General features: G+C 45.6%; 1 long non-coding RNA gene across 1 annotated transcript; it reads right to left on the reverse strand.

Annotated features, from left to right (window-relative positions):
• Positions 1-764: 764 nt before the first annotated feature.
• Positions 765-3,672, reverse strand: LOC144827440 (uncharacterized). Its single transcript, XR_013610188.1, has 3 exons — positions 3,588-3,672; positions 3,171-3,221; positions 765-882 (listed from the first exon to the last, which is right to left on the reverse strand). It is a non-coding gene; the product is annotated as an uncharacterized LOC144827440 (long non-coding RNA).
• Between the last annotated feature and the right edge of the window lie 4,896 nt (positions 3,673-8,568).

An 8,568-nucleotide genomic window follows, 5' to 3' on the forward strand; every position in this document is an offset into this window, starting at 1 on the left:
TGATAATCACTGCAATGCCCGTATGAATGTACAATGTGGTTTCTTGCATGGCCTCTTATGTCTGCTCATACACACAATTGTCATTTCTGCGCAAACTGTGGTCATTGTGTTGTGGATGTGTGCCAGGTTGAAATGACGCATTAAGGTGGGACAGGTACAGCAGCACTGTATGAAACAGTGGGGTTTAATTGTTACACATATGCTGGATGCCATATTCACAAGTGTGCCCATGTGTAATGTGGCCATATCCCTATGTCCAATCACATTGTCCAAGGTGGTGTTTGAGGTACTTGTTTTGTGTAAGTTGACAGGTGTGACTTATGTGTAGATGAAGGTGTCCCTTCATGTAAGCTGGCCTGTTAAGGGTTCATAATTATTGTCATGCTTCCTATTAATATTGTGTACCCAGTTCATTGTGAAATACTTGTTCATTGTGAAATGCTTATTTTATAGACGGTCATCTTGCAGGTACCAATGTTTATTGCCCTTTCAACTTGAAGGTGTCAATGCTTGTTGCTTTTCTACCTAATATGGCTATAAGCTAACTATCAGAGGCTGTTGCACACGTGGGCCCCGTGATTGAACTGACTGTTGGCCTCAAGTGTAGAGCGCAGGACTAATGAAGCGCTCATGCACAACCTGCTATAATAACCCGACCCGCCCCTCAAGCGACACTTCGCTTCGTCGCGTCTTCACTGAGACCTCCGCTCTGGATTTCCTGTCTCCGCTGGAGCTTACCTGATCAAAGACGCCGTCTTCAGCCTGTTCCTGTCCTTTTCCAGCAAGCGATCATTTCCTGGCTTCCCCGGTCCTCCCAGTGCTTTTGGAGGGCTGCTTGACTTCTTCCTGGAACGGGGCTCTGCAGAGGCCTTTCCTCTAAACCTGCAGGAGAAAGACAACAGCATTAGCATCAAGGCAAGGCTTCCCCAATCTCTATCGGTGTCCCTCAAATCTCTACCTTGAACCACTAGCTGAAATTCGTCACAAGGCCAACATCTCCTTTCACATGTATGCCGATGACAATCAGATATACATCAAAATATCCTCTCTTGAGGAGATTACCTATCTGAATGATGCCCTGAATCTGACTGTTCAGTGGCTCGCTAACAACCAGCTCAAATTGAATGCCCATAAAACGTAGTTCCTTCTCATCTCCCGCCCAAAAAAATCCAATGACATCCCTGAATTGATTAACTCGATCACAGCACTCAACTGCACACCAACCATAGTGGATTCTGCCAAATCGCTCAGGATAACTTTGGAATGCAACCTGAATATGCATGAACACATTAATTCGATGGCCAAAACTGCCAGGTTCCATCTGAGCTACTTGGGAAAACTAAAACCCTTCCTTGATACTGCCGACCTAATCACAGGGGTTAGTTAGCTCCAGAATTGAATATGGCTGCTCTACCCTATCTGGCATACCAGACTTCTACAGCCCGGCTAAAAGCTTACCTCAACACAGCAGCTAGACTCTTATCTGGCATAAAACATTTGACCACATTTCACCACATCTGGAGGCCTTAAACTGGCTTCCTCGTGAAGGCAGAATCGAGCTCAAGCTGGCCTGCATCACTCACAAGGCCTAGTACACGAACACCCCAAAGTATCTCGCCCAGAAAATTGTGATATCTGGGAGAACCAGAAACTCCTTATCCACCAAAGACCATGTGCTCCAGCCACCCTGCTTCCGCAATGTAAAAACATATAACCGAGTGTTCTCTGGAGCCGCACCAAGAATCTGGAACTCGCTACCTCCCTCCATCAGAAGAATTCCTACTTTGTTGCGCTTCAAAAAGGAAGCAAAAACCTTACTAATGAGCAAATTCCTCCAATAACTATCCGTTATTGCGCATTCCGCCTTTTCATGGCATATGTTTCTATGCATAATCTAGTGTATTGCTTGGCCCTCTCCATGTATCAGTTGTTCCCCTTGTTTTATTGCTGACAAGTCGCTCGCTGATTTTGGTACTGTCCTGTTTATTGTATGTAGCTCTGACTTTTGCCCTACTGTAGTCAATTCCCTAAACCCATACTTGTATTCTGCACGCAACGTGTTTATCTCTGTAAAGTGCTCTGATACCCTAACGGGTCATGTTCCTGCTATGTAAAACCTCAAATAAATAAATAAAATGAGCGGTGTGGTAACAGATGAATGTAGGAAAATTAACCACAGTGACACTGAGCCATATAGGAAGATTTGAGGATGTAGCTGGGCTTCGTTGAGATGCCTATGAGATATGTCCTTATGATTGTGTATATCTTCTTGCGTTGAGTTGAAGCATACCCAACCAGGAGAAACAATAGCCTCATAGTAGCTAGGTTGAGGGAACTGATCTCCAAGTTCAGTTTCCCAGCTTCGATGGAGCCAGATAATGAGATCCTGAAACTGTTGTGTGCAGCATTACCAGTGGAGCAAAGACTACATTGCAGTTATCGGCCTGCGGATTCATGCATAGTTAGGCAGGTGAATGGAACATTAAAATCCAGTGAGCCAAAGTGTATGCTTCAATGTCTCTGAAGTGAACTGATGCTTTGACTCTTCTATTAATGAGTCTTCGCAGTATTCCTGATAGGAGAACAGGGCTGTCCCCGCATGAAATCATCATGAGTCGAGAAATTAGACTGCCAGCAGTGCTTGCAAATGTGCCTCTGAACATTACAGATGACATTATTCTTCATTACTCTAAGGGACTAGCTGATGTGGTGCATTCTGTGTCTCTGCACTGTAAGAATGGCACGGTGCACACCTTTTTTTTCCTTTTTAACTTTAGTCTGTTTTGTTGTCTCGTATCCTCTATTCCATGCGTGCTATCCTGAAAACGTGGACAACCCTGAGCCACGCCGGTTATGCAATACTACACTGAATTGGAGCAACGTGTCGCCCGTGACGGATGCACAGCTTAATATACATTGCATTAACAAATGCCAATCCTCTTTTGATTTTTTCTTCCAAATTCTTTTATTTTATCTTTGTAATCCACATTCCTTTGTTCATTTTTATAATCCACATTTAATCCAGAGCGTCATCATTCTTACACAAGCCACAGGAGAGACTCTTACGTTTTCACCATTTTCTAAAAGATACAAAAGTGCTTATCCAAGCTTCATCCTGCACCCCGAGGGTGTACGTAAGTATTAAATCCACTAGCATGATTCTTAATTACCCAATGCATTTCGGGCCTTCCATTCGGCCCTTCGTCAGGGGTTACGTTTATCTAAAATGCAAAAACACATGGTTTAGACTATGTATGCCCCGCTTTCCCTAGATATTAAAATGCACATTTCCGCCCTCGACCTACCCCCATAAATCAGCGTCTACCCACAATAGATATAGTTGTTACTTCACCTCTGATTGGATATCTCTGCTCTTATTGGTGCCTGTCTCCCCTTGTGCCTCTCTGCAAGTGCAACCTTCATTCTTACACCCAATTCACCACCCGCGTGACGTTTTATTGCTTCCCCGTAGTGCGTAGTCCCTCTCTCTAAGCTCTACTCTTATACACACATCTTTGTCCCTCCACCTTCACTCCCAAATGATTTAAACTGTACAAGATTCCACACCTCCCTTCCAAACTCCGTACCTTACACCATGTCAATGCTCTCAACTATTCCATCGTCTCTTACGAAGGTCTCCAACTCCTTGACTTCCTGCTTCTTGTACCTCCTTTTGTCTCCACCTATCTAACACGCCTGTTTCCCATCTAACCTTATCCACTACGTTGTCCTACTTCACTTTCTACATCTCGCCTCTGCTGTTACCTACCATGCCCACAATGCACTAAACCAGTTTCTTCACCACCAAGCATCTATAACCCTTTTATAAATTGCGCTGTTCACATATCCAACAATTATTGCCCCGCCCTCCCTCAGATGTTAAAACTGACGTTGATTAATATGTATGACTCACCACAAGCCGGACATTATGTGCTAAAAACAGATTTATATACATTGCTAAACTGTGATGTTTTCTCTAGACATGTTAATCTGCGATGTTTTAAATATAAATGTTTAAACATTAGTCCTCTTTCATATGTTTTACATCCAGTCCAAATTTTCAAGCAATGCTGTGTTCATGATGCAAATGTATCTCTTGTGACGCTTTTCTCTTTTCTGACTTTTTTCAATTGTAACTCCTTGGAATTCACTCTCGTGGGTGCTCCGTGACCGGTGGGTCGAAAAAATATAATTGCACTGTAAGAATGGCACGGTGCACACCTTTTTTTTCCTTTTTAACTTTAGTCTGTTTTGTTGTCTCGTATCCTCTATTCCATGCGTGCTATCCTGAAAACGTGGACAACCCTGAGCCACGCCGGTTATGCAATACTACACTGAATCGGAGCAACGTGTCGCCCGTGACGGATGCACAGCTTAATATACATTGCATTAACAAATGCCAATCCTCTTTTGATTTTTTCTTCCAAATTCTTTTATTTTATCTTCGTAATCCACATTCCTTTGTTCATTTTTATAATCCACATTTAATCCAGAGCGTCATCATTCTTACACAAGCCACAGGAGAGACTCTTACGTTTTCACCATTTTCTAAAAGATACAAACATGCTTATCCAAGCTTCATCCTGCACCCCGAGGGTGTACGTAAGTATTAAATCCACTAGCATGATTCTTAATTACCCAATGCATGTGGATTACGAAGATAAAATAAAAGAATTTGGAAGAACAAATCAAAAGAGGATTGGCATTTGTTAATGCAATGTATATTAAGCTGTGCATCCGTCACGGGCATTCTGTGTCTCACCAGGTTGGAGTTCCTACCACCTCACCATATCAAGAGCAGTGCCATAACCTCAGTCCGAGCGACTGCGTCTTGGTGAAAAAGAACGTTTGGAAAACAAGTTTGGAACCTCAATGGCGAGGACCTTTCCAGGTAATCCTCGTGATGAACACTGCTGTTGAGTGTGAAGGTCTCCCCACCTGGATCCATGCATGCTGCTCATACTCGTAACGGTACAAAAGGGGGTGGTGATGGACGGAGCATCTGAACCAATCAAACACTCACACCCAGTACACAGATCTGGGTTCAATCCATCACCATTCTTTTTCCCACTCTGCCACTCCAGTTCAGACATGGCCATATGTAAATCAGTCTGACCCTGTGCCTCATGGGAACAGTCCAGCCCGAACTGCCAAGCCATGCCTTCCCTGGACCGGAAACAAGCTTCCTGGACCGGTTTCTGCCATTTCAGCCGTCTTCAGCCAGGCTTGCTTGAATCCAGTGGCAAAGTGAGCAAGGGACTCACGTCTGAGCATACCCTGCCAACTTATGGCGAACAAAGCAGTACAAAAGGGGGTGGTGATGGACGGAGCATCTGAACCAATCAAACACTAACACCCAGTCAACAGATCTGGGTTTAATCCATCACCGTTCTTTAGCCCTCTCTGCCACCCCAGTTCAGACATGGCCATATGCAAATCAGTCTGACTCTGTGCCTCATGGGAACAGTCCAGCCCAAACTGTCAAGCCATGCCTTCCCTGGACAGGAAACAAGCTTACTAGGACAGGTTTCTGGCATTTCAGCCGTCTTCAGCCAGGCTTGCTTGAATCCAGTGGCAAAGTGAGCAAGGGGCTCACGTCTGAGCATACCCTGCCAACTTATGGCGAACAAAGCGGAACAAAAGGGGGTGGTGATGGACAGAGCATCTGAACCAATCAAACACTCACACCCAGTCAACAGATCTGGGTTTAATCCATCACCGTTCTTTAGCCCACTCTGCCACCCCAGTTCAGACATGGCCAATTGCAAATCAGTCTGACCCTGTTCCTCATGGGAACAGTCCAGCCCGAACTGCCAAGCCATGCCTTCCCTGGACCGGAAACAAGCTTCCTAGGACCGGTTTCTGGCATTTCAGCCGTCTTCAGCCAGGCTTGCTTGAATCCAGTGGCAAAGTGAGCAAGGGACTCACGTCTGAGCATACCCTGCCAACTTATGACTAACAAAGCGGTACAAAAGAGGGTGGAGGCTAGAACCCTGATTTCTACTGACAGTAATCTGCATACATTTGATTTTAAGACATTACATATAGATTTGTCAAGAGTAGACTTCTCCTCTAATGCTTATTTTAAGTTGTTTTCTAAATACATTGACAGTATGGATGCTAAAGACTACTCCATCTGTACCCAGACACCTGTATCAGCTGCAGAAGGGATTGCCTATCATTACATTCCTCTTACAAATGGTGTTACATGTAATCTTTTAATGAGCTTTTATATGTAAGGGGTTATTTCAATATTATTTTTTGAATTAGGATTTCATGCTTTTTTAAAGTACCCTTATTTAAATATTTGAATCGCCCACGATGCCAAAGAGATGGATAGAGTTGACTGTTTCTGTAAACCTATAGCAATGCTAGATGCTGCTTATGCTCATAGGCACAATTTGACTTGCTCCTTAACTGATTTTGAAAATAAATATCTACATTATGTAGAAGACAGGAGAAGGGTAATGGATGCTAGACTGAAAACAGCAAAGGTTCAAAAGTATAGAAATAGGTGGTCTAAAGAAGAATTGGAACATCAAGAGTCAGGAGTTATGCTTCCATAAACTTTATATTAGGAACACAAGGTAAAATTAGGTCTGCTTAGAGTTAAATCCGTAGTTCACACTAAATTAGTCTTAAAATTAGGATTTTTCTCAGTTTAGGAGTAGCAAAGTTAGGACTCCTGTTAGAAATAGGATTTCTGGTTGGCTGAGGCTTGCACCAAAACCAGGCAGAAACCACTACTCTAGTCAGGGCAAGGGAGTTACACGCCAAGATAACCCCTGCTCACCCCCTTGGTACTTGGCACAAGCAGTAAAGCTTATCCCGGAGGCAATGTGTAAAGTGTTTGCGCAACACACACACACAACAGCAACACACTAGGCACACCACAAAAAAGGACTCGTGTTAGACCTGTCGGCCCTTTGGGTGGTCCCTCCTATCTTTTGTTTTTTTTTTCTCCCCTTTCTGTCTCCTACATTTTATTTTTCCCTTTTTGTTCACCAGACATTTTTGTTGGTGCTGTCCTGGGAGCTCTGGGTGCCTCACGATTTTTACACTCTGAAGGGGCACAGGTGCTCTCTTAAAATGGAAATGGTAGTGTAGAGATCCCTTACAAAATGGTGGCTACCAACTGCCAAATTTTCACCTCATGGCTTTGGGCCATTGGGTAAGATGAGAGGTTCCAGAACTTTCTGGTCCACTTTAGACCCTCTGGTGATAGGCTATAAATAGTGGAATGTTGCGCGGCCATTTTGTGTGGAGAGCTGGAGAGAGGGATCTTGGTGTTGGAGGAAGTCAGCTGGAGTCCAGGCTGTGGTGTGAGGGGGTGGGCGCACTGTGGGGGGGTTTGACAGTCACCTGGGGCTGCTCTCTCTGCTGTTTGACACCCCCCCTCATCTGTAGATCTGACCCGGCGGAACTTGACCAACACGACAGAACCAGAAAACCAGAGGAGTGGGTCCAAACTCTGTAAGGACTACTGGTCGTGAACTAAGGTGAAACTGCCAGGTGAGGGCAGCTAGGTCAGCCTCCAATAAAGGAACAAGGAGCCTCTCCCTGATTCGTTCCTTAGCGGTGGAAGCGGGAGGCTGACACAACCCCCAGTTGGCTGTGGGCATTGAAAACATTGCTTGGAGTTGCCCTTCCCACACCTGCCCCCTTACCGTGACTTTGCTGCCTTGTTGTAGCCCTGCATCTGTGTGGTCTACGGCAGCGGGTCTGAGTAGGCTCGGAGCTGAAGGAGCGCTGCACTGAGGTGACGAGTCCGGCAGCGCCTCCTGAATTGAGCCGGGTGAGGGAGCGACAGAAGCGGAGTGTGACGGGCCCATGGGAGGCTTAGTTTCAGAGGAGCGGGCCGTCACCAAGCGGGTGTCCGAAGGTCTTGTGGAAGGGGCAGGCAAAAGTGAGAGAGAGCGGAGCCCGGAAGGAAAGAGGCGGGAGTAGGCGTGACCAGGAGGGGAGGCATGTGGTATGTGAACTACACAGGAGCGGAGGTGCTCGATTGCCGGGTGTTCGGCTGCGAAGCTGTGGCTGCCTTCTGTGAACTGTGCCGCCCTGAACGGAATTCTCCCTGAGTGAAAGTCTTAGCCCCCGTCCTCCGTTATCAACGGAAAATTGCTTGAGGAAGGAAACGCTCAGGTTCCGAGTGTCTCGCCGGAGGTACAGAGCCGGCTTCTTTTTCCCACCTTGCTCTTCCCGTACTGACCCATAATTTTCCCCGAGTGACAACCGTGACCCCGTAACCACCTCACAACAGCTGGATCAACTCTCAAGAAGTAAGCGTGGTGGTGGGTGGGGGTGAAGGAGGTTATTGACGTCTCTCCGGAAAGCCCTTCCTCACTCTTTGTGGGCTGATGGACTACAGAGAACTTGGGAAATTGCCTTATACTGTGTCAGGAGAGAAAGTGAACTATCTCAGAGCATAACTATTCCTGAGAAGGGGGGGGAGGGAGAACGAGTCATTGCTAGAGTGGTAACACCAGTTTAATTGTGGAAACAAGAGGGAGGTGAACCGAAAAGGGGAAGACTGTAATTTAAATGAAATGATGTCATGCATAACTGATT

The sequence above is a fragment of the Lissotriton helveticus genome, chromosome 4_1, assembly GCF_964261635.1.
Source record: "Lissotriton helveticus chromosome 4_1, aLisHel1.1, whole genome shotgun sequence".
In the NCBI taxonomy this organism is placed as follows: domain Eukaryota; kingdom Metazoa; phylum Chordata; class Amphibia; order Caudata; family Salamandridae; genus Lissotriton; species Lissotriton helveticus.